The sequence below is a fragment of the Apium graveolens genome, chromosome 1 (assembly GCF_009905375.1).
Source record: "Apium graveolens cultivar Ventura chromosome 1, ASM990537v1, whole genome shotgun sequence".
NCBI classification, from domain to species: domain Eukaryota; kingdom Viridiplantae; phylum Streptophyta; class Magnoliopsida; order Apiales; family Apiaceae; genus Apium; species Apium graveolens.
In genome coordinates, this window is record NC_133647.1 from 32438973 (window position 1) to 32464661 (window position 25689).

A 25689-nucleotide genomic window follows, 5' to 3' on the forward strand; every position below is an offset into this window, starting at 1 on the left:
ATGCCCTAATGCTACTTTTGATGATGATGAATTACTTTTTGTTTTTCAAATTTCTGAAAAAGTTATCACTGATCACATTACAAGGGATAAAAAGAATGAATTTTCAGGACCTCCCTTCCTGCCTAGAGAGGTCAGGTAATTTCTGTTGAGAAATAAACCTACTTCTACACAAGTTCTTGCAAATCATGAAGCTGGCACCTCTGTCACAGTTCCTAATGTTGAGAGACAAGAAACTATCCATCTTATTTCTAACCCAAGCATTTCTTCTTCCAAACAGCAATCATAACTAGCTTCTAAATTAGCCTCATCTGATGTCTCTCAAAAGACATCAGTTGTAACAAAGAAAAGGCTAGTTAAGAAATCTTTCAAATCTGGACAGAAAGCTAAACCAACCTCACTATGTGAGAGTGGGAAGAAAGAAGAATGTTTTCCAGTCAGGAAAAGAAGACTGATCATGCAAGATGATTCTAACTCTGATGATCATTGGGTCTATGTTGAAAATCATGAAATCAACTGTTGAACATCCTGATGACTCTGTTGACACTATTGGAACTAAGGAGCCAACTATTGATGCTAGTGCTCTGCTCCACAAGCTTCCAGTGATCAAAGCAACTGTTGTGCTCAAGACAGCTGAAAAAAAGAAGTGAAGAAGTAGTTGGGTACATAAGAAAGAAGAAAAAGACTCAGCCCTTTGCTATGGATGTCAATCCACGAGAACCTAAGTCAAAGGGATTTAGCAACTGCAACACATTCAGTCACACAAGAACCATCTTCTCAAAGGGAAGATGCAGACAAAGAGGCTGCACAAATCATTGTTGATATTGCTCAGAGTCATCTTCTTGTCGACTCTGACCAACTACTAAAAGAAAAGATGGCTCATCAGGAGATATTGTCAAAGGTGGATGCAATTATCAATGATCCTATTTTTGAGAAGAGCACACAAGAACCTTCACCAACACTTCCTGAAGCAGCTCACATTTCTCAGACCCCACAAGAACCATCAGTTCAAAGTACTGATGCTGGTTTCTCACCTCTTCTTGACAAGTCAAATCCTGATGTTACATCAGACTCTACTAAGTTTCATCCTTCAATTGCAATAGCTACCATTGATGATCCCCTACTGATTGCTAGTTTGCAAAAGCATCCTGATGTGCTGTTTGTTCCTCCACTATCATCACTTCCACTTGAGGACTCACCTTTAGGTATTGCTAATTTTCTCATATAGTTCTCATGTTTGTATGATTATAAATAGTCTCTTCTTTGATATTACCTCTATTTATATGACGAGCATACTACTCTTCTCATCCATCTCTTATTTCTTTGCTAAATGTATGACTGAGCCTTTCTGTGAGACTGTGTGAAAATACCATGTGAGAAAATTAATTTTTTTGAGTGGCAGTCTCCTGTACTGGAAAAAGGAGAGGTAGCTATAATAGAAGAATCTTATAAGTTTTTTTTCTCTTACTTATAAAGTTTCTTCTGTGAGAACCATATTACTCTTAAAAGTAATATATTGTGTGAGAAGTGATGAGATCACTTGAAAAGAAAAGAGAGATTTAGGTGTTACCATGTTTATGTTTCAGGATCTCATCAGCCACATGCACCTATTGCAAAGAATTTCTCTAAAGGCAAGGCAATTCTGCCTAGTTCTGCAAATTCTTCTAAGGGTCTATCTGATTTTGATGATGACAGTGATAATGATGATTCTGACACAGCTCAGCTTAAGACTGCAATTGATACATCTAAGAAGTCCAATGTTGGTTCTTCTTCACATTTTAATGAAAATCCTTCTTATTACAATGTTGATGCTGAGCATTTTCGACAGACTGAATGTGATTTTAAGTGGAGACATATAAATACTTCTATCTCATCTGCTGTTGGCTTGTAACATGTTCATCGGGCCTATGATGAAATTCAAACTCCTGATCTGAAATTGCATCTTAAAGCCTTCACTATTTCTGTCAAATGAATTCACTCTGACCTTGATGATATGAAGAAGTTTTATGCTGCTGTCAAGGACAAAATTGATGCATTCATGCTCAACACACCTACCTCGGATGAAATCACGAGTGTGAAAACTGTCATTAAAGGTGTTTTTTAATCTCAACACAGCATGGACTCTAGACTTTCCTCTTTGAAAGATAAGGTATCTTCTATAGACAAACTGGATGCTCTGTTTTCTCTTCTTTCAAATACTGATGCCAAAACGGGGGAGAAGATGGTTGCTACAAAATGTACACCAGATTCTATTCAGATGAAGGAAAAAGATATTGATGATGACGGTGATATGAATCCAGTTACAGATATTCAAATTGCTTCTACTGCTCAACACCCTCAACATTCCAAGAAGACTGGTTCTTCAAGATAAGGGAAGTCTACTGGTGCTCATAAAGCTAAGCACAAGACTAATATTGATGCTCCTGAGGCTAATGATTTTACAATCTCTAATTTACCAGATGCTAAAGGGTTATTCTTTCCTTACAGACACAAGAAAACAGGTGAAGAGATTATCTTGTACTACAAGGACAAGAGGTTTGAGCAAAAGAATGCTAGGAGTGCTCTTGGATCAATAACTGAAGAATTTCTTGATCTAACAGATGAAGAAACAGTTATGCAACAGAAGGAGTTAATGGTTCAAATTGAAGCTGAAGCTAACACTTCTAAAGGAAGAGGAAAAAGAGGTGGAAGATCTATAAGAGCTCGAGGAAGAGGAGGAAGAGGAAGGACTTCTAAACCAAGTCAAGTGACTGCATTTAATTCTACATTTCTGAATGTTCTATCGAGAGAAGGTTATGTTCCTGTACAAGGATATGAAGGAGCAGAAGAAGTTTAGAAGCCAGAAGAATTGATTGTTCAAAGGAAGAAAAGATCAGCCACTAACATTGATCAAGCTCGTACAATAAATCAGAATGTAACTCTTGAAGCAGACACAAATCCTAAATTAAAAGTAGATCCTGATGATGTGAACCTGATAGCTGATTTTGATTCTGATGAAAAGGTGATCAAAATATTGAATGTGTTAGCTCTTACTACAGTAGTTATTCCTCATAATTCATAGGTTGATGAAAAAGAAAGAGCTGACAGAAGGAAAGCTGATCAAGCATGCAAAGATTATATGCAGAGAGTTCTAAAATTAAAGAGAGAGATATGGCATAAAATAAAATGAAAGATTAATGATTTATCTACAAGTCATGCTCCTCTCAGCAAGAAGGATAAAAGAAGGATAAAATGAAAGGTTCAAGCATGTTGAATTTGTGTCAGCAGGGCTAAGGGATTCTATTTCAGAGCAAGAAGATGTTGATAAGTCCATCAAAAAACCTTCTTGGGTGGAATATAATGAAAAGCTGAAGCTTATCAAAACTCGAACCAGAGGAGGTATTGGTCATTCTGAAATAGAGGTTCTAAGGTCTGATTTGCTGATACAAATACTCTTACTGACAATCTTGGTGAGAGGATTTCTCCTTCACATCTTGAGAAAGTTGAAGATGTGAAGATTGTTTATAGATGATAAATGATAATGATGTTAGAGAAGAGATTCTATACTTTTTGAGAGATGGTAAAGTAAAGAGTTTTACCTTACAGCAACTCTTGATGAAGACTGTGACAGAATTGAAATACATTCACTATCTTCTTAGAGTTGAGAACAGTGTCACCAGAAATTGGTCTTCTATGACACATAAAGTCATCAGAAGAAGAGTCATGAAAAATAATGATAAATACAATGGTGATTATGTTCCTATGTACAGAACTTATATTGGTCAAGAAATGAAGATGGAAAAGGGAGCTGCGGTTCTAAAAGTTTTTCTCAACAGTCCTCAATTATCCTTCAGTCCTGATCATGAAGATGTTAGTTTAAGCTTTATGTTGATTGAAGATCTTGAGATAAACAAAAGCTCAATTTCTAAACTAAGATCAGCCATTTATCAGCTTGGAGAAGACACTGAAGAGAAGAGAGAGTTGAAGAAAAAACATATTAAAGTCCTTCAAGACAAGGAGGAAGAAAGATTGAAAAACTTTCTGGAAACAACTGTCAGTTATCTGAAGATACTGAAGTAAGCTTTACTCCTTGTACATTTTGTAATTGGTTTTGGCATAATTAAGAATGGAATTTGTGCTTTATTGCATTAAGCATAAATTGGGGGAGATTGTTACGTACTGATTCTCAATGATCAGAAGAAGCTCAGGATCTGGTTGTGTTCGGGTATCATTAGTATTTGATGTGTCGTCAGGATTTGACACAACGTCAGTATTTGTATGTCATCAGTATTTGGAGGCAGTCATCATAGAAGATTTGTTCTGTTCCTTGGTTTGTGGAATAGATATATCTTACGTCTGAGTTATATAACTTTATCTATTCAGTTAAATATATGTATTAGTTTGGATTAGCTTTTTATAATGCATATCTTAGATTGATTAGCAGCAGTTGTGTATTATATAAACATAGTTTAGGTCATCACATAGTGAATTAACTTGAGCATTGTACGACCTAGCAGCTCTCAAGAACATCAGTATTTCTTGAGAGAGTTTGTAACAGTTTTTATCAGAAATATAAAGAACTATTATATTTTTATTACTTGTTCGAAACATTTATACAATTTTATGCAACCCCCTTAAATAATTGTATCTTTACTGGGAAACAAGACTGTTTAGTGATTATAGTATTGTGTTATTCTCGTAAAGGATCTGGACGAGACATGAAATATCGAAGACGTACAGAAGATCAGATGGTGCTGCAAAGCGAAAAAGAAATAAGTCAAGAAAGCAACAATGTGGAGTGAATGGAGTATAGTTATAGGTTATCCATGAGTTATGATATGGTAGATTATGAAGTATGAAGTATGAGACTGAGCTGTGAATTGAGTATTGAATTTAAGGCAAGTTTCCTAGATTTCTTTCTCATAAACGTTACATAAATTGTGAAGTTTCTTTCAAAATTATGGTATCATGTTTGTATTATGAAATACATCTGATAAACCTTTACTTCTAAGAATGAAACCCCATGATTTCTTTCTACCTTAATGTCTGAAAAGCCAAACATCTTATAATATCCTATGAACACATACCCTACGATACGATACCACTCAAAATTATCAATTACCTTTCATTAAACAAATACATGCCCTTGTATACCTGATTTCGTTTCGTGAATACAAAACCTTTGTTATTACAAGGTTGAAATTCTTGTCAAGTATGATTGGTTTATCAACTGCAAATATTGTTTTTAGTTAAATGTTTTATAACTGTTGACAATGATTCTGTTTATGAAAATGAATGTTTTTATTGAATTGAATTATTAGAATTGGATTATTTTTATAAAAATATATGGACCAAATTCGTGGTGAGACCAGATTCGTGGTCAAATGTAGGCCAATGATATTAGTGTTTGTGCCCTAGAGACAACACTATGATATTTTAGTTTAAGACATTTGGATTATTAATGTTTATGTTCTATCAATTATTCCCTTTATAATTTATTAATTCTTAATTTACTGTGATATAAATGTTAGATTAATAAATGTCCTTGGAATATGATATGCAATTCTATATCTCTACGTACGTGACTTAGAAATGAAATTATGAGAATAGTATTAATATTCCTATAGGTCCCTAGTCGAGTATTATTATTAAGGGACAATAATAATGCACTAAGACTGGTGTATTTGTTGATTGATGATCATATTTTATTGATCATAGGTATGGTGATACTAAAGTCAAAAACACAGGCAGATGTATATGTACATGGTGTTGGACAGACCCAATATGAAATTCTACATGTCTGTTGTGTCATAAGTAATTCTCACAGTGATAATGATGTAATGGTCCTTAGACCTGAAGTCATTATATTTCTATACGAGAATTAATATACATTGATTCCATTAAAAGTTATCCTTGACCGGGTAATGATAAAAGTGGACATTGGATATATTATGAATTGTATGAGAAATATGAATGATCTAGATGGAATTTAACCCTCATATTTTAGGATTTATATTATTGGCCTCTTGTGTGAGCTAGACTATGAAATGTGTGGCCACGCTCAAATGTTGATTTGATATGATAGTCTACTCATTGATCAAGGAAACTTGGATTAAACTATGATGAGAATGACACATTACATGCCTCTAGTTTAATCTATAATATTTGGTTAAAGTGATTATATTACATTGTACATTATTCACGAAAGGTTTAATCGATCACCGATTCAATTATTATTACTTGGGTAGCAATGATGTATTACTAGATGCCGCTCATTGTTTATGATTTTAAATTAGATTTAAAATTTGTTGCCAACGTAATAATAACCTATAGGGTCACACACTAAGAATGCTTGAAGGATTATTTAATTTAGATTGGATTTAAATTATATTAAAGTAATTCGAATTATTTATAATATTAATTAAGTATGACTTAATTAATTAGATAAATATTGATATTCGAATTTACTAATATTAATTATGAAATTCAGTTGTTAAATAATTAAGTGTGACTTAATTATTATACAAATAGAAATTTCAAATTAATAATAACTCCTAATTAGTTAAGAGTTATAATTCTTATAATACTCTCTATATAATATCTCTTGTTTGGCTGATTTTGTACGCAAGGCTTTTACGAAAAACCCTAGCCACCAAGGAAGAAGATGGAGAGAGCAAGAAGAAACGAGTTTGTGCTAGTACACATTCAATCCTTGTGTTCAAGGATTCGTGTGGATACCAATAGAGCGTAGATCGCGAGAGCGGGATGTGTGGTGATTGAAAAGCTTGGATCTCCATTAGTCAACCAATTTGTAAAGCTTCATAAGGTAAACAATCTGATCTATGAATTAAATATATATTTTTCGCATGGATCCTGTGGTGGGTTTCGAAAATTCTGGTTTTTCACGTTTTTAATTATTGTTTCCGTTGCGTTTATGTGCTCGAAACCCAACAATGGCATCAGAGCTACTTGCGAAAAGTGTTTAATTCGTTTATGTGTTTACTGATTTTATAATGATAACATGTATACAATATTCCATGACTGTTATGTATGCGATTTTGTATGTTTTACATGTTATTATGTTTATATATGTGTATGTATGTATATGTTTTGAATATATGATATTCATGAGAGTTGTATAATCATATAATGATTATTTAATATGTATATATATACTGATATATACATGTTTTGTGTTTGTTCTTATTATAAGAATCGTATTTGATACGATTCTGAATCGGATGCAGCGAATTTGCTGAAATCTGTGTCTAGTGTCCGATTTTGGGGAACGAATACGCTATTTCATATGGAATCGAGTGTCTGAACGTAACAGATAGCTTAAGCTATCATCGAATGATCTGGAAGGCGTTTGACGTCGTGTAGGCCCTGTACTCTGCGATTTAATGTTATCAGATTTAATTTCGAATTTTCTGATTTTTTTAATATATAGTTTTTATGATTAGATCATAATGGGTATGATATATTAAGATCAGATTATGTGTTTTAACATGTACTTATGTGTTAATTGAGCATGGTGGATGGTTATGGCTTATGACCTTAGGTTAATGGTTTTGGTTTTTTTAAATACGGCTTGCATGTCGTTTGATCTTGTAATTATTAAATCTCGAATGTAACTCGAGTTTTTCTTGTAAGTTTATTAGATTATTTTTTTATATTTTATTAATGTAATGTACATGAAGACTTAAAGATCAAGGAAGGACATTCCCAAGGAAGCCATCCAAGGAAGCAATACAAGGAAGCAATTCAAGAAAGAAGTCATGTAATAGTTAGCTTGTATTTATTTTCCACCTTAGATTGACCTAGATTTTTGTCATTAGCTTGAAAGAGATCACATAGGATGAAGCCATAACCAACCACATTTAATTTATCGCACTTTACATATATATGCTCATATGATGAATGTATGTGCAGAGTATTTTATAAAGATGCATGCTTAAATTAGATTAATGATGTATGTATTAGATACGACACCTATACCATTCTTGCTAAACAAGATAAAATTTATAATGATTCAAGATTTTTAAATGAACAAACGATTATGAAATTCTCGTGTTACTGAAACACGGAATAAAATACAAATTTTCTTTGTTTCTGACATGGGGCGATTTTGTCAAAAGCGAGTTCATTGAACTTGTAAGGTTGTGGGTTTTAAGCGAGACCGTTGTGACTCCCTCACTACCTGGAAATCAAACCATTGACGAATATTGATTTGAAGTATTTTATTCAATAAAAAATTGGGAATCTCTTTATGATGGGATCATGATCGTTTTAAAATTAACAAAACCCTAAAGTTAATATTAAGTTGATCAGATGTCTTCCAATGAGTCCAATGCGTTAACCCCTAGATCGACCAGGAGTGGGTTCGCCAAAGCGAAGTACTCCTATCTATCGTGGGAGATGTGTTGAAGTATATTGATACTTTTTGACTATTGGGTTTGACTTAACTAAGTTATCACAATAGGATTGTGAACTTAGAGGCATAGAGTTTGGCGAGATTTATTAGATAAATATGAACAAATGTTGTTCCACCAAGCTATCCAAGAGTTATATAGTTGATATAATTGACAAATGTTATCTACCTAAATAATCATGTTTTAGGAGAAAATCCAAAGCTGACCTAACGCGTGGTGAAATATGGATCTTGGCTCACTAGAAAGTATATAGAGGATATTTTTTCTTAATTAATAGTTAGGGCTATTGATTTGATAAAAATAGTGGGAGATATATATTGTGAATATATATATATATATATATGAATAATCACTTGAACATAATTTAATGATCATCTGTAGACCAAGTCATTTTATGCACTTTAATATTGTAGATATCAAATAACAAACTACACAAATAACTTCTCTATGTAATAGTCCTTGAGAGGGACAAACTGACATGAAATAATTTCCTTAATTGCCATGGGAACTTGAGGATTGTCCTCAGGTTCAAAGATGTCACTCAAACCCCTTCTTTATTTCTTCTAGCTGAGAATGAAACATGTGCCAAACAAAATGCTTATAAGAAGCAAATTGATTATGCAACTGATATTTCATGTCTCATGCTTGTAATTATGAGTGCTGAGCTTTAGAAGCAACAAGAGCATAATGATGCGTATGATATGATTGAGCACCTTCAAAGGATGTTTGAAGGATAGGCTCGTCAAAAAGATTTGACAATAATAAGGCACCATAATTTTGCATTAATGGGAGAACAAAAGGAATAATATAGACATAACACTCACTGAGTTGTTAAGAATGTTTAGAACTGCTAAAAATAACACAATAAAGGCATGAATTACGTCCATATTGATGATGTACACATGGAATGCAAATGGGAAAGGAAAGTGGACATGTAAGGTGAAGATTTGATCTTATTCGGTGCCAAACCAAAGTCTAATCCCAAAGGGCTTTTGAAGCCTAATAGTGGTGTTGCTAAAGGAGATCATTGTCATTTCTGTGGAAATAACTGGATGAATGGAAGTTAAAATTATCGAGCTTATTTGGAAGATCTAAAGAAGAAGACTAGCAATGGTCAAGCTTCAGGTATAGGGTTAGAATTGGAGCAAAAGTTGTTGCTCTAGTTGAAGGAACTCGATACCTAATTTTGCCCATAAGGCGAGATTGAGAACTTGATAAATTGTTATTACGTGCCTGCCTTTAGCGGATACATTAAGTCAATTTCTTGTCAGGACAAGAAAGGTTTTTATTTTAATTAAATAAACAATAGTGTTTATTCTATTCCAATGATAAAAGTTATAATGTTTCACAATTAGTTAACAATTTATATGTTCTAAGTTAACTCAAATCAAACATTACCTCTAGCATTGTCGTTAAACCATATTAATGAGAAACGCATTTCTGAGTTATATATAGATGAATACTAGGATAAGTTTGATTTTGAATCATACAGAAGATGTGAACTTTGTCTCATTGGAAAAATGACTAAAGCTTCTTTTACCTGATCAGGTGAAAGGGCCACCGAACGATTATGACTTATACATAATGATGTATGTGGTCGAATGCGTATGATGGCAAGGGGTGGCTTATACTACTTCATAACATTTACTGATGATTTCAGTAGATAATGATATGTGTTTCTTATGAAGAATAAATCTGATTCTTTTGAAATGTTCAAAGTGTTGGTTTTCGAGCACATAAACGCAATGGAAACAGTAATTAAAAACGTAAAAAACCAAAATTTTCAAAACCCACTGCAGGATCCATGCGAAAAACGTATATTTAATTCATAGATCAAATTGTTTACCTTAAGAAGCTTTACCAATTGGTTGACTAATAGAGATTCAAAGCTTGTTCAATCACCACGCATCCCGCTCTCGCGATCTACGCTCTATCGGTATCCACACGAATGCTTGAACTCAAGGATTGAATGTGTACTACCAAAAACTCATTTTTCTTGCTCCCTCCATCTTCTCCCTTGGTGGCTAGGGTTTTAGTAAAAGTCTTGCACACAAAATCAGCCACACAAGAAATACTATATAGAGAGTAGAAAAATAAATTATAACTTTTAACTAATTAGGAGTTATTATTTATTCGAAATTCCTATTTGTATTATAATTAAGTCTCACTTAATTATTTAACAAATAAATTTCATTATTAATATTAGTAAATTCGAATATCAATATTTATCTAATTAATTAAGTCATACTTAATTAATATTATAAATAATTTGAATTACTTTAATATAATTTAAATCCAATTTATATTAAATAATCCTTCAAGCATTCTTAGTGTGTGACCCTATAGGTTATTATTATGTTGGCAACGAATTTTAAATCTAATTTAAAATCGTAAGCAATGAGCAGCATCTAATAATACATCATTGCTATCCAAGTAATAATAATTGAATCGGTGATCGATTAAACCTTTTGTAAATAATGTACAATGTAATATAATCCTTTTAACCAAATATTATAGATTTAACTAGAGGCATGTAATGTGTCATCCTCATCATAGTTTAATCCAAGTTTCCTTGATCAATGAGTAGACTATCATATCAAATCAATATTTGAGTGTGGCCACGCATTTCATAGTCTAGCTCACACAAGAGGGCAATAATAACACTCCTAAAATCGGAGGGTTAAATCCCATCTAGATCATTCATATTTCTCATACGACTCATAATATACCCAATATCCACTTTTATCATTACCAGGTCAAGGATAACTTTTAATGGTATCAATGTATATTAATTCTCGTATAGAAATATAATGACTTCAGGTCTAAGGACCATTACATCATTATCACTGTGAGAATTACTTATGACACAACAGACATGTAGAGTCTCACATTGGGTCTGTCCAGCACCATGTGCATATACATCTGCATGTATTTTTGACTTTAGTATCACTATACCTATGATCAGTGAGATGTGATCCAGTCTTACACACCATTCTTAATGAATTATTATTGTCCCTTAATAATAATACTCGACTAGGGTCCTTTAGGAATATTTATACTTTTCTCATAATCTCATTTCTAAGCCACGTACTTAGAGATATAGAATTACATATCATATTCCAAGGACATTTATTAATCTAACATTTATATCGCAGTAAATTAAGAATTAATAAATTATAAAAAGAATAATCGATAGAACATAAACATTAATAATCCTACTGTCTTAAACTAAAACATCATAGTGTTGTCTCTAGGGCACAAAAACTAACAATCTCCCACTTGCACTAGAGCCAATCACCCATGTATCTAATACTCATGGAACTAGTATGACCATCATACTTCTGCTGCGACAAATCCTTAGTCAGTGGGTCTTCAACACTATCATTACTATACACCTTACATTTATATCTCCTTAATCATTAATCTCATTAATAAGGCGATATTGCCTAAGGACATGCCTAAACAGTCTCCATGGCTGTTTTAAAAAATTATCAATATATTCGGCTTCCATAGAATCATCAATGTTCTTGCTGTAAACTATTCAAGCTAACATCAATTATATTTAGACAAAACACAAAACAGACATAAACTCATAATCATCTTCTGTCCAAAAATTAGGTTCAGAAACTAGTATCAGTGTAACCCTTTACAACCAGTTTCCTATCTTCTCTATACACCAAAAATAAATCTTTAGTCCTTTTTCAGTACTTAAAAATATTCTTGAAAACTATCAAGTGACCCTCACCTGGATTAGACTGGTATCTGGTCGTCATGCTCAAAGCATACGAAATATCAGGATAAATACATATCATTGTACACAATATAGATCTAATTGCTGACGCATCTGGAACTTTCTCAAACTACCCTTATCATCTAATGATTTAGGGGGCAATTATCTTTTGAGATCACTACCCCATAAGACATCGAAACATATCCTTTCTTTGTCTCTTGCATAATAAAATGATGTAATATTTTATCAATGTATGTAGTCCGACTAGGTCGATTAATCTTTTCAATCTATCTCTATAGATCTTGATCCCTAATATATAGGTGATAGGGAATAAATAAATCCTGATTACGTAATTAATATTGTATTAATTACACATGATTTGGGCTACAAGGCCCAATAAGAAGATATATAACATTCAGACCAAAAAGGTTAACACATTGATCAGGCCTGATGGACCAGTTCAGGCCTGATGGGACAAAGAAGGTCCAAAACCCTAAATATTAATTAATTTTCGTAATTAATTAATAAGGGATAAGTCAGCTGATAAGATGAGTCCTAGTGGAGAAATAAATCCTTGTAGATTGGCCTCCAAGGAACCTAGTGGGATAAGGAATCAGCTTCCTATCTCTTAGGACTCCAAAGTCTATTCTAATTCTGAGACTTGACCACCAAGTCTCCTAACCCAAGTCCAATTCAAGGACTCCCAACATCTATATAAGGGGCCTCACCTCATAAATTAGAACTACATTTTTGACTTGATCCTTGGCATACAGCAAGGTACGTAGGCATCTTGTTAAGGCAGATTGAGTCACGAAACACAAGAGCAGTCAAATTGAGCCTCAAAGCTCACGTTCCTTAGTGATAAACATAGCAATTATTATACCTTAGTTTTTGATCCATAACATTTGGCGCCGTCTGTGGGAAACAACAACAACCATGGCGAGAACAAGGAGAACAAGCAGCGTCCTTTAAGGAGGAACACCCGTGGGGACAACCCAAATGATTTCATCAATCGTGGAGGTGCCTCCGCATCCAACCTATGCCGTCACCCAAGGAGGAGCCCAGGTAGGTGCAACTGAACCTCAACCTCAAGGGAAGATTCCCCCGGCTCCTCAAGGTACGAATCCTCAACTTTAACAATTACATACACCTGTGAATTCTCGACCAATTAGGTATGAGTATTCAACTGTTGTGACCACTAACCCCCCATATGGGATGCCTCTTTACCCCGAGGTTGGAGGAAGTGGACATGCTGGATGGGGTGAAGCACGAGGGCGAACACCCCCTACATACAAGGTTTGGCTCCTATCCCGGAGGATTAGGAATTTCCTGGTCCATATACTGAGAGAGACTTCGAATCCTCGGATGATGAAGTGGCCCCAAGAAGGAGACGTGCTGGCAAAGAGCCTATGGCTGATGGTAACGAACGTCCTAGAAGCACCCGGGGGGTGAATCCCCAAGAAGTGCAGGAGAGAATCAAGGCCCATGAGGCTGAGATTCAAAGGCTGAAGCGCGACTTGGAGGCGCACCAGGTTCCCAGACCCCCATTACCCCCTAGGGGGAGAAATCCTCCTCCAATCATAGACCTGGATGGTCCGTCACAAAGAAGGGTTGTAGTCCCAAGAGCTGATCCAAGCAATCTTCTTCCCCTTAGAGATCCTGATGATCCTACTCCACCATTCACTGAAGAGATAATGAATGCCCATATCTCAAGGAAGTTCAAGATGCCCATTATCAAAACTTATGATGGCACGGGAGATCCCGCTAATCATGTCAGGACCTTCTCCAATGCACTGTTGTTGCAGGCCGTGAATGACGCTATAAACTGTCAGGCCTTTCCTCAAACCCTGTTGGGTATGGCTCAAAGATTGTTTAGTCATTTTCCCCCGAACTTTATTGGGTCCTTCAGAGAATTAAGTCAGGCTTTTATTAAGCAGTTCATCAGTGGGAGAGTGCATGAGAAAAGTTCAGCATCCCTCATGAGCATTGTGCAGGGAGCGAAGGAATCCTTGAGAGACTACCTGAATCATTTCACGAAGGAAGCTTTAAAAGTCCCAGACCTTGATGATAAGGTAGCCATGATAGCACTGCAACAGGGAACTAGGGATGAGTTCTTCAAGATATCTTTGGCCAAACGCCCCCCTGAAAGCATGTTGCAGCTCCAAGATAGGGCCGGAAAGTTCATCAAGATGGAAGAGAGCATGAGGAAGACCGTAGTGAGCAACGAGCCCGCTGGAGGCAAGAAGCGGAAAAATGATCTGGAATATATCGCTAAGGACAAGTATCCTAGAACTAAGTAAAACCCTGATCCAACCTCTAAGAAGGGAGGACTTGGGCAAAAGTTCTCTGAATACGCTAAGCTGAATGCTCCTAGAAGCAATATCTTGATGGAAATCGAGAAAGACCAAGATATTCGTTGGCCTAAATCCTTGAAGGTGGATCCTGCCAAGCTAGACAAGAGCAAATATTGTAGATTTCACAAAGATGTTGGTCATGACACCGATGAGTGTAGGCAACTGAAAGATGAAATAGAGTTCCTCATTCGAAAAGGAAGATTGAACAAGTACATTGGGGAAGGAAAAGATAGGAATAACAATGGGAGAAAGAACTTTAAAGATCGTAGGAGGGACCAAGATGATCAGGGGTGGAATTCCCACCTAGGGGACCAGTCATAAATACAATCTTTGGAGTACCATGACCCCAAGGACCTGTGATAAACACGATTTTTAGAGGACCAACTGCCGCTGGATTATCCAAGAACTACAGGAAAGCATATACCAGGGAGGTTATGCATATTGTTGGAGAAGCCCCGAAGAGGGCCAGGACAGGAGTAACAATGGCTTTTGATGATTCTGACCTAGAGGGGGTGAAATTTCCTCATGACGACCCGCTGGTCATAACACCTATAATAGGAAACAGCCCGGTTAAGAGGGTCCTTGTGGATAATGGTGCTTCAGTGGATATCTTGCTCCATGACACCTTTTTAAGGATAGGATATAATGACTCCCAATTGACCCCAACCGACATGCCGATATATGGATTTGCGGGAGTGGAGTTCCCCGTGGAAGGGATAATCAAGTTGCCAATAACCATAGGACAGGAACCAAGGTAAGCAACACAGATGTTGGACTTTGTGGTGGTGAAGGCTAGTTCAACTTATAATGCTATCATGGGAAGAACAGGGATACCTGCCTTCGAGGCAATCCCTTCTTCCTACCATTCAGTTATGAAGTTTCCCACCCAGAATGGGATTGGAGAAGAAAGAGGAGATCAAATAATGACTAGAAGTTGTTATGTGGCCTCACTGAGGGCAGATGGAGTTGGGGGGCAGGTTCTGCCTATTGAAGATCTGGATATCCGAGAGAATGATGAGAAAAGAGGGAAGCCAACAGAAGACTTGGTATCAATTCCTTTAGCCCCGGAGGATCATGAGAAGGTGACTTTCGTTGGAGCCACACTAGAGGAGCTCCTTAGAGAGAAGTTGGTGAAATTTTTGCAAGAAAATAGTGATGTGTTTGCATGGTCAGCAGCTGATATGCCAGGGAGAGACCTGGAACTGATTACTCATAAGCTGAATGTGGATCCAAATCAGAAGATAGTGAAGCAAAAGAAAAGATGTTTTGCTCCAGAGAGGCAAGAAACTATAAAACAGGAAGTAGAGAAGCTCTTAGAGGCTAGTTTCATCGAGGATGTACAATTTCCAGAATGGTTAGCAAACCCTGTGATGGTGAAGAAGGACAATGGAAAATGGAGGATGTGCGTGGACTTCACTGATCTGAATGACGCATGCCCTAAGGACTGTTTCCCGTTGCCAAGGATAGATACTTTGATAGATGCCACTGCTGGACATGAGATGCTGAGCTTCATGAATGGATTTAGTGGATACAATCAGATCAAGATGCACAAGGATGACGTCCCAAAGGTATCATTCATCACTGACTTTGGTCTCTATTGTTATCTTGTTATGGCATTTGGTCTCAAGAATGTCGGAGCCACCTATCAAAGGCTGGTAAGTAAAATTTTTAAGGATCTTATCGGTAAGACCATGGAAGTTTATGTTGATGACATGTTAGTCAAGAGTCTAGTGAAGACTGATCATATAACCCATTTGAGGGAAGCTTTCGAGGTCCTGAGGTGAAAGGAATATGTCCTAAGTCCAATCATGTATGAGGATTTAGGAATAACTTTTATGTAATCTGTTTTGATTTCATTGATATTAATAAAAGACTTTTTTTGTTTTTATTATGGGCTTTATCTATTTAAGTTTTTAAATAAGATATACCATAGTTTAGAGTAAAGCTTTTTATGGATTATGATGAGATCATAATAGTGAGACCTAAAAAGATGATAACTCTAAACTTAAATAGTTCCTGGTCATAGGATTACTAACTGGTAATTAATAATCCGCAAAGATCGGTACATACTATGCTTGCTTCAATATAAAGGATGTCTGTTCTCATAGACATTTGTGTGGTGACACTATAGCTAGTATGTAGGTGCTTATTATAGAATAAGTTCACTGAACATGACTCGCACAGCTGAACAACTGATGGAGTTCACTCACGTGTCAGCAGTTGTTCGCTTAGTGATAGTTGTATAAGTATCCTTAGACTTGAGGTCATCATAGTCATCTTGTGTACACTGAACTATGCTTTGGTTTAGTTCTTAGTCTCCAGGGACAATTATTAGGGCTCTTCTGGGTATAGGAATTTGTACATGAAGATAGTGTATGATCAATAAAGGATCTACCCCTTCCAATGAAGGAAGCGAATGTTCAAGGCTGATCCACACATTCGCTTCCTTCACTGGAAGGGGTAGATCCTTTATTGATCATACACTATCTTCGTGTACAAATTCCTATACCCAGAAGAGCCCTAATAATTGTCCCTGGAGACTAAGAACTAAACCAAAGCATAGTTCAGTGTACACAAGATGACTATGATGACCTCAAGTCTAAGGATACTTGTACAACTATCACTAAGCGAACAACTGCTGACACGTGAGTGAACTCCATCAGTTGTTCAGCTGTGTGAGTCATGTTCAGTGAACTTATTCTATAATAAGCACCTACATACTAGCTATAGTGTCACCACACAAATGTCTATGAGAACAGACATCCTTCATAATGAAGCAAGCATAGTATGTACCGATCTTTGTGGATTATTAATTACCAGTTAGTAATCCTATGACCAGGAACTATTTAAGTTTAGAGTTATCATCTTTTTAGGTCTCACTATTATGATCTCATCATAATCCATAAAAAGCTTTACTCTAAACTATGGTATATCTTATTTAAACACTTAAATAGATAAAGCCCGTAATAAAAACAAAACAAGTCTTTTATTAATATCAATGAAATCAAAACAGATTACATAAAAGTTATTCCTAAATCCTCATACATGATTGGACTTAGGACATATTCCTTTCAATCTCCCACTTGTACTAAAGCCAATCACTCTGGTATCTAATACCCATCCTGTCATTATGACGATCAAAGTGACTTTCATAAAGTAGCTTTGTGAGTGGGTCTGCTATGTTGTTATGTGTGTCAACTCTAATTCAATACAATACAAGAAATGTTATCGCGCTCCCACTAACCCTTTTGTAGACGCATGGTTCATCTACGTTTTTGATAAAATCAAACTCTTTGATTGTCTCATCAAAACGAATGTTCCATCTTTCGAGAAGCCTGCTTTAAACCATATATGGTTCGCAGCAGCTTACACACTAGGTTTTCATTTCTTTTGGAAAGAAAACCATCTGGCCATCTGCCAGATTTCATAGTCGTAGTAAGCAGCATTCGCAAGCAAAATCCGAACTGATTTTAACAGGGCTACAGGTAAAAAGTTTCATCAAAGTCAATCCATTGCCTTTGTTTGAATCCTTTTTCCACAAGCCTGGCCTTATAGGTCTCCACCTGGCCATCTGCTATAATCTATCTTTTGTATACCGTATACATAGATTCCATTCTGGATTTCATGGCACTATGCCATTTCTCTGAGTCAACACTACTCATAGCCTCATTATAGGTCACAGGTTCGTCATCATTAATGATCGACAACTCATTGTCATTCTCAATGACAAGGCCATATTACCTCTCAGGTTGGCGAGACACTCTCCCTGACCTATGAATGGGATGTTCCATAAAAGGTTGTTCAGTCAGAACAGGTGTTTCCACTCGATCTGTAGTAGTTTGTGCTTCTTGAACTTCATCAAGTTCAATTTTGCTCCCACTGTTTCCTTTAAGGATAAACTCCTTTTCCAAGAAGGTAGCATGTCTGGAGACAAACAACCGATGATCGGTGTAAAAGTAATACCCTAAAGTCTCTTTAGGATATCCCACAAAACTACATTTTACGGATCGATATTCCATCTTATCTGGGTCAACTTTCTTGACATAAGCTGGACATCCCCAAATCTTAACGTGTTTAAGACTCAGTTTCCTTTCTTTCCATATCTCATACGAAGTTTGAGGAACAGATTTTGGAAGGCACCTTATTCAGTAAATATGCTGAGGTTTCCAATGCATAACCCCATAGGAATACTGGAAGATTTGCATAGCTCATCATGGACCGAACTATGTCTAACAAAGTTCGATTTCTCCTTTCAGATACCAATCTGGAGGAGTCCACTGGGAGACTATACCATTTACTTTGAGATAATCCAGAAACTCTCCATTCAAGTATTCACCACCTCGATCTAATCGAAGAATTATAATACTATGTTTGGTTGTTTCTCCACTTCATACTTATACTCTTTGAACTTTTCAAAGGCTTCAGACTTGTGTTTCATCAAACACATATCCGAATCTAGATCTATCATCTATGAAAGTAATGAAGTATGAAAATCCACCCTAGCAAATCTGCAGCCCTCTCTCCATGTCCACTAAATGGAGACTGCAGTGCCACTATAAAGTGAGATTTTCATCATCCCTTTTCTTTTATTAGTTTGTTCAATCTGAAGTAAATTATGTCAGATATATACAGACCATTATTTAAAGTACCACGTCCATAAAGAATATTATCTCTAAGAATAGAACATTCATTATTCTCAATAATAAATGAAAATCCAGCCAAGTCTAACATGGGAATAATATTCCTCACAATCGAGGGAACAAAATAACAATTATTTAAAACAATAGTCTTGCCCGTAGGCATATGTAAATGAAATGATTCTACATCTTCAGCAGCAACTCTTGCTCCATTTCCATCAGTAGAATCACCTCCTCGTCCTCAATCCTACTTCTCCTTGGTCCCTGCAACAAATTGCAGATTTGAGAACCACAGGCGGTATCTAATACCCAAGTAGAAATTTGATTTAATGACATATTCACTTCTATCATGAACATACCTGAATCAGAAGCGGTAGTCTCACTACCCTTCTTCTTCAATTCTGCAAGGTAAACCTTGCAGTTACTCTTCCAGTGCCCCACCTTGTTACAGTGAAAGCAAACAACTTTGCTCTTGGGGTCTTCAGCTTTTGGTGCAACCGGCGTTTTCTCACCTACTTTCTTCTTCTTGGAAGAGTTCCTCTTCCTTTTCTTAGGATTGGAACCTTCACCAATTAGAAGAACAGAACTCTTCTTAGGGGGAAAATTCGATTCCGCAGTCTTAAACATGTTGTGGAGTTCAGGCAGGCTGACATCCAACTTATTCATGTGAAAGTTCACAACAAACTGCGAGAACGAACTCGAAAGCGATTGCAAGACCAAGTCTTGGCTCAGCTCCCCATCCATGGGAAAACCAAGTTGTCCAAGACGTTCAATCAAATTGATCATCTTAAGTACATGGTCATTCACAGATGATCCCTCAGACATCCTACAACCGAACAACTCCTTCGATATCTCATATCGAGCTGTCCTCCCTGCCACATCATACAACTCTTGTAGATGCATGAGGATAGTGTGAACATCCATATGCTCATGTTGCTTCTGTAGCTCAATGTTCATGGAAGCTAGCATGATGCATTGTGCAACATTTGCATCATCTATCCACCTACGATACACAACATGTTCATCATTATGTGCATCACTAGCAGGTTCAGTAGGCTTAGGTGAGTCAATCACGTATTCCAGCTTCTCAATCCTGAGAACAATTCTCAAGTTTCAAAGCCAGTCAGCATAATTAGGACCAGTCAATTTGTGAGCATCTAGTATGCTCCTGAGTGATAGTGCAGACGACATAACGTATAAAGTAAATCTGTAAATGATAAACACATAACAACACTTAGCAAATAATCGATTTCATTTTAAAACACTATATGAATCGGGTCTTTATTCATAAGTGGCTCCCACTAGTTTTCCAAATTTATTCAACCCCCTACGTGAAAAATTAAGCATTCATAATGCTAGTGGGAATAGGGATCCTACATTCCATTACACAACCCGGTTGTGGCACGAAACGCCATGTAATATTCAATAGGCAGACAACTCTTGTCAATTACATCTAATGTTATTCCCTAATCAAACTTTAGCCTCTTGAATAATTGAGTCACGGCTGTGGCACGACAAACTCAATATTCTAAGTCAAGTCAAACCCAACATTCCGTACAATTAAATCAGTCTTCAAAGGCCCACGGCTGTGGCACGTAACGACCTTTAGATTCTTATTCAATGTACACATCTCTATGTAATAGACAAGTATTTCTTATTTCGAAATCAAAGCCCTCGGCTGTGGCACAAACGACAATGATTCAAAAATAAGAACTACTTTTCTATCATGTTGGAAGGCTATGACCGACACAAGCCCGTTGTGTCATTGGCCAATTACTACTTGATATTATTTAATTTTAGAGGGATTATATTACGTTACAATCATAATCATATTATAAAGAAATTCTTCCTTTTAAATTAAATATTTTAAATCAATAATCAATAATCAGATGATTCCCAGATCGGGTGGAGCATTGTCAAGAGGCGTCACTTAATAACCCTTTCTTACAGATAGAAATCTGTTGTTGACAGAATCATCCTTTCTCTCATATCGAAAATTCATATTCAATTACGTGTTTCATAAACACAAGAATCTCATTATTGTATTCATAATATTATTATTAAGGTTATGAAACAATTTCACTATACTAGGTTGTCTAACAAACGCCTTATGTTTATTTAAGTTCACATAAATCTATCATCGCATGATAAACTAAGCATATATCACATATATCAACATGAATAAACATCAAGGTAGGCATTTTACATCATCTAGCACATTAGTCTAAGCATTATACATCTCTATGTATTACATGAAGCATTTAAAATCAATTCAAGCGATCAAAAACAGCTTTAAAACACTTTATGGAATATAAACAGTTCAAAACTTTTATATAAACTAAAATTGATCACTCCATTAGATCCGTCTCGAAAAAACGAATCCAACGGTATATTGCACGCCTAAAACGGAGTTACGAAACTCCCAGAAAATCAATTTTAAAATCAACAGACGGGCTGTAACGCATTACAGGAACGCGTTACAAGACCTGTAACGCATTTCGGTGATGCGTTACACACCATTTAAGCCATTTAAGGGTGTAACACATTCCGTGAATGCGTCACAGGTATGTAACGCATTCCCAGAATGCGTTACACCTATTTTTTTTTTGTTTTTGCAGCAGCCGACAGCTTTTTTTTTTCTTCTCGGAAACCGCGCCTGACAGCCGTCTATCTCTGTCTTCATGCTTTTCCACAGGTGATACAGAACAGCAGATATATACTTTACATACATACTATCAAATTATATATATATATATAATTTATTTAATTACGAATTTAATTGATACAACTTCAAAAATTCATAATAAAAAATCTATACATCACAAAATTATGAAAAAAATACCCAGACGATCTACAACACTTGTAGAACCCAGATCAACATTCAAAATTATTCTGAGAAACGATTTCTCATCAGACAAAATTAATCCATGATATAACTTGTAAAAATCATAATTAATTCATACAAGCACATAAAATTCTGAAATTTTTACCACAGATCTATATGCATACAACCTATGCTCTGATACCATTGTTGGATTTTTAAATGCAGCGGGTGCATGGCAAAACACTTTTACACATATAAAATCCAAATAAAAGCATACAGATCATGAATAAAAATTCGAGGGATCGAATCTAACCTTTAAAAAATAATTCGGAGACAACGATCAGAGATCCTTAGCAGTTGCTCCATAAGTGTGAAGCACTCCACCGGTATCCACCAAGAAAACGATGTTAAGGAGGAGGAAGGAGGTGGAGAGAATTGGGTTTTCCGAACTTTTTGGGTTTTCGGGTTCTGAGGTTGGAATAAAATTAGGGTCTATAATAGTGTATTTATAGGCAAAATTTTCAGCTGAAATTTTCCCATAAATATTATTATTATTATCCCATTTATTATTCTCATTAATAATTAAAACACCTTTTAATTATTAATCCTTTTTCTAAACACTTTAGAAATAATTCTCTCTCTTGATTTAATTTCCAAAAATTAAATCCTTTAATTAATAATATTAAGAACTTTTCTTAATTAATTTATAATCAATTAAATCTCATTTAATCAATTATTAAATTTGCCAATTAATTATTTATTTCACAAATAAATAATTATTAGTCATTATTAATTAATTCCTCCACCATTAAATCATTCTTTTTTTATGGTGTGACCCTGTAGGTTCAATATTAAGCCGGTAGTAGAAATAAATAATAATAAAACTATTTTATCATTATTTATATAAATTCTCTAATTTATTAAATATGATTAATTAATTAATCACATTTATTCTACATCGTGAGTGATGCTTCTCAACATATCGCGACTATCCGGATAATATGAATTCACTGCTTAGAATACCAAGAACCTGTCAGTGAATAGTTACCGTACAATAAACTCCTTCTACCCTACAATGTCCCGATTAAATACAAGGCATGGATCTCGTATCAAGCCTATCTAATTTAATCACTTGCTTACCATTTACTATGCTAGGAGTTTCTAATTTGCATAGAACTACGCATAGTAAATGGTAAGCAAGTGATTGAATTAGATAGGCTTGACACGAGATCCATGCCTTGTATTTAATCGGGACATTGTAGGGTAGAAGGAGTTTATTGTACGGTAACTATTCACTGACAGGTTCTTGGTATTCTAAGCAGTGAATTCATATTATCCGGATAGTCGCGATATGTTGAGAAGCATCACTCACGATGTAGAATAAATGTGATTAATTAATTAATCATATTTAATAAATTAGAGAATTTATATAAATAATGATAAAATAGTTTTATTATTATTTATTTCTACTACCGGCTTAATATTGAACCTACAGGGTCACACCATAAAAAGAGAATGATTTAATGGTGGAGGAATTAATTAATAATGGCTAATAATTATTTATTTGTGAAATAAATAATTAATTGGAAAATTTAATAATTGATTAAATGAGATTTAATTGATTATAAATTAATTAAGAAAAGTTCTTAATATTATTAATTAAAGGATTTAATTTTTGGAAATTAAATCAAGAGAGAGAATTATTTCTAAAGTGTTTAGAAAAAGGATTAATGATTAAAAGGTGTTTTAATTATTAATGAGAATAATAAATGGGATAATAATAATAATATTTATGGGAAAATTTCAGCTGAAAACTTTGCTTATAAATACACTATTATAGACCCTAATTTTATTCCAACCTCAGAACCCGAAAACCCAAAAAGTTTGGAAAACCCAATACTCTCCACCTCCTTCCTCCTCCTTAACATCGTTTTCTTGGTGGATACTGGTGGAGTGCTTCACACTTGAGGAGCAACTGCTAAGGATCTCTGATCGTTGTCTCCGAATTATTTTTTAAAGGTTAGATTCGATCCCTCGAATTTTTATTCATGATCTGTATGCTTTTATTTGGATTTTATATGTGTAAAAGTGTTTTGCCATGCCCCGCTGTGTTTAAAAATCCAACATGAGGTACAACAAGATGATGTTAAATCCTACAAAGTGTGCTTTCGGAGTAGGATCGGGAAAGTTTTTGGGATTGATGGTCTTCAAGAGAAGAATTGAGGCAAACCCCAATAAAATAAAGGCAATCCTCGACATGGAACCACCAAAAACTATCAAAGATGTTCAAAAGCTCACTAGAAGGGTTACTGCGTTAGGACGATTCATCTCCAAGTCTGGGGACAAGTGTTTGTCATTTTTCAAGTCTCTAAAGAAGGTTAAGGATTTTGTATGGAGTGAGGAAAGCCAGAATGCATTCGAGGAATTAAAGAAATATATGGCCCAGGCCCCGTTGTTGGCCAAGCCATCTTTGAATGAAGTTTTATACTTGTACTTGGCCATTTCAGAGAGTACCTTGAGCGCTGTATTGGTTAAGGAGGAATTGAAACTCCAGAAACCCGTGTACTATGTCAGTAAAATTCTACATGAAGCTGAGTTGAATTATTCAACTATTGAGAAGTTTGCTTTAGCCTTGGTAATGGCTTCAAGAAAGTTACGTCCTTACTTTCAAGCTCATCAAATTGAGGTGCTAACAAATCAGCCCCTGAGAAATACCATTCATAGTCCCAAGGCTAGTGGGAGGTTAATCAAGTGGGCAATAGAGCTGGGAGAATTTGACATCAAGTACAAGCCACGAACGGCAATAAAAGCCCAGGCATTGGCTGACTTCATGGTGGAATGTACCATACCCAACCAAGAAGTCGGGGGTAGGAAGATATCACGCCTCAAGACAAGGAAGTTGATAAGGGGGACAAAGAAAAGGATGATAAGGAGAAAAAATATTAGGTTCTCTATTTTGATGGAGCATCAAAAACAAATTCAAGTGGAGCAGGTTTGGTTTTACAAAGCTCTGACGGGTTCTTGATTAAGTATGCCATGAAGTTAGACTTCCCGATCATAAACAATGAGGCAGAATATGAAGCTCTGATAGCTGGCCTTGTCCTAGAAGGGAAACTGAGAGTCAAGAATTTGAAGGTTTGTGAAGACTCGAAGTTGGTCATATCCCAAGTGAAGGGAGAGTTTGAGGCAAGGGATGACATGATGGCTAAATATGTCCGCCTAGTAAGGGCTGTGATGACCCAATTCGATGAATGCCATGTTGAGCACATTCCAAGGAAGGAAAACGCTAAGGCAGATGCCTTATCAAAGTTTGCTTCATCTGAGATAGAGGAAAGTTCAGGAAGTATATACTTCCGCGTTCTGAAGACACGGAGCATTGATGTTAAGCTTGTAGCTCCTATAGGTCTGGGGACGCCATGGATAGATCCCATTAAGACTCATATTCGAACCAGTTGGTTTCCAAATGATGCTATCGAAGCACGGAAATTGGTTGTTCTAGCATTAAGATACTCCTTGATATATGGGATTTTGTATAAAAGATCTTATGTAGTTCCTTACCTCAGATGTCTCACGCCCGATGAGGCACGCTTGGCTCTTGAAGAAGTGCATGAAGGTATCTGTGGGCAACACTTGGGGGGCAGAGCAGTAGCTCATAAGGTAACCTGTTTAGGATTCTATTGGCCAGAAATGATGGTTGATGCCAAATAGTATGTGAAAAAGTGTGACCGCTGTCAGA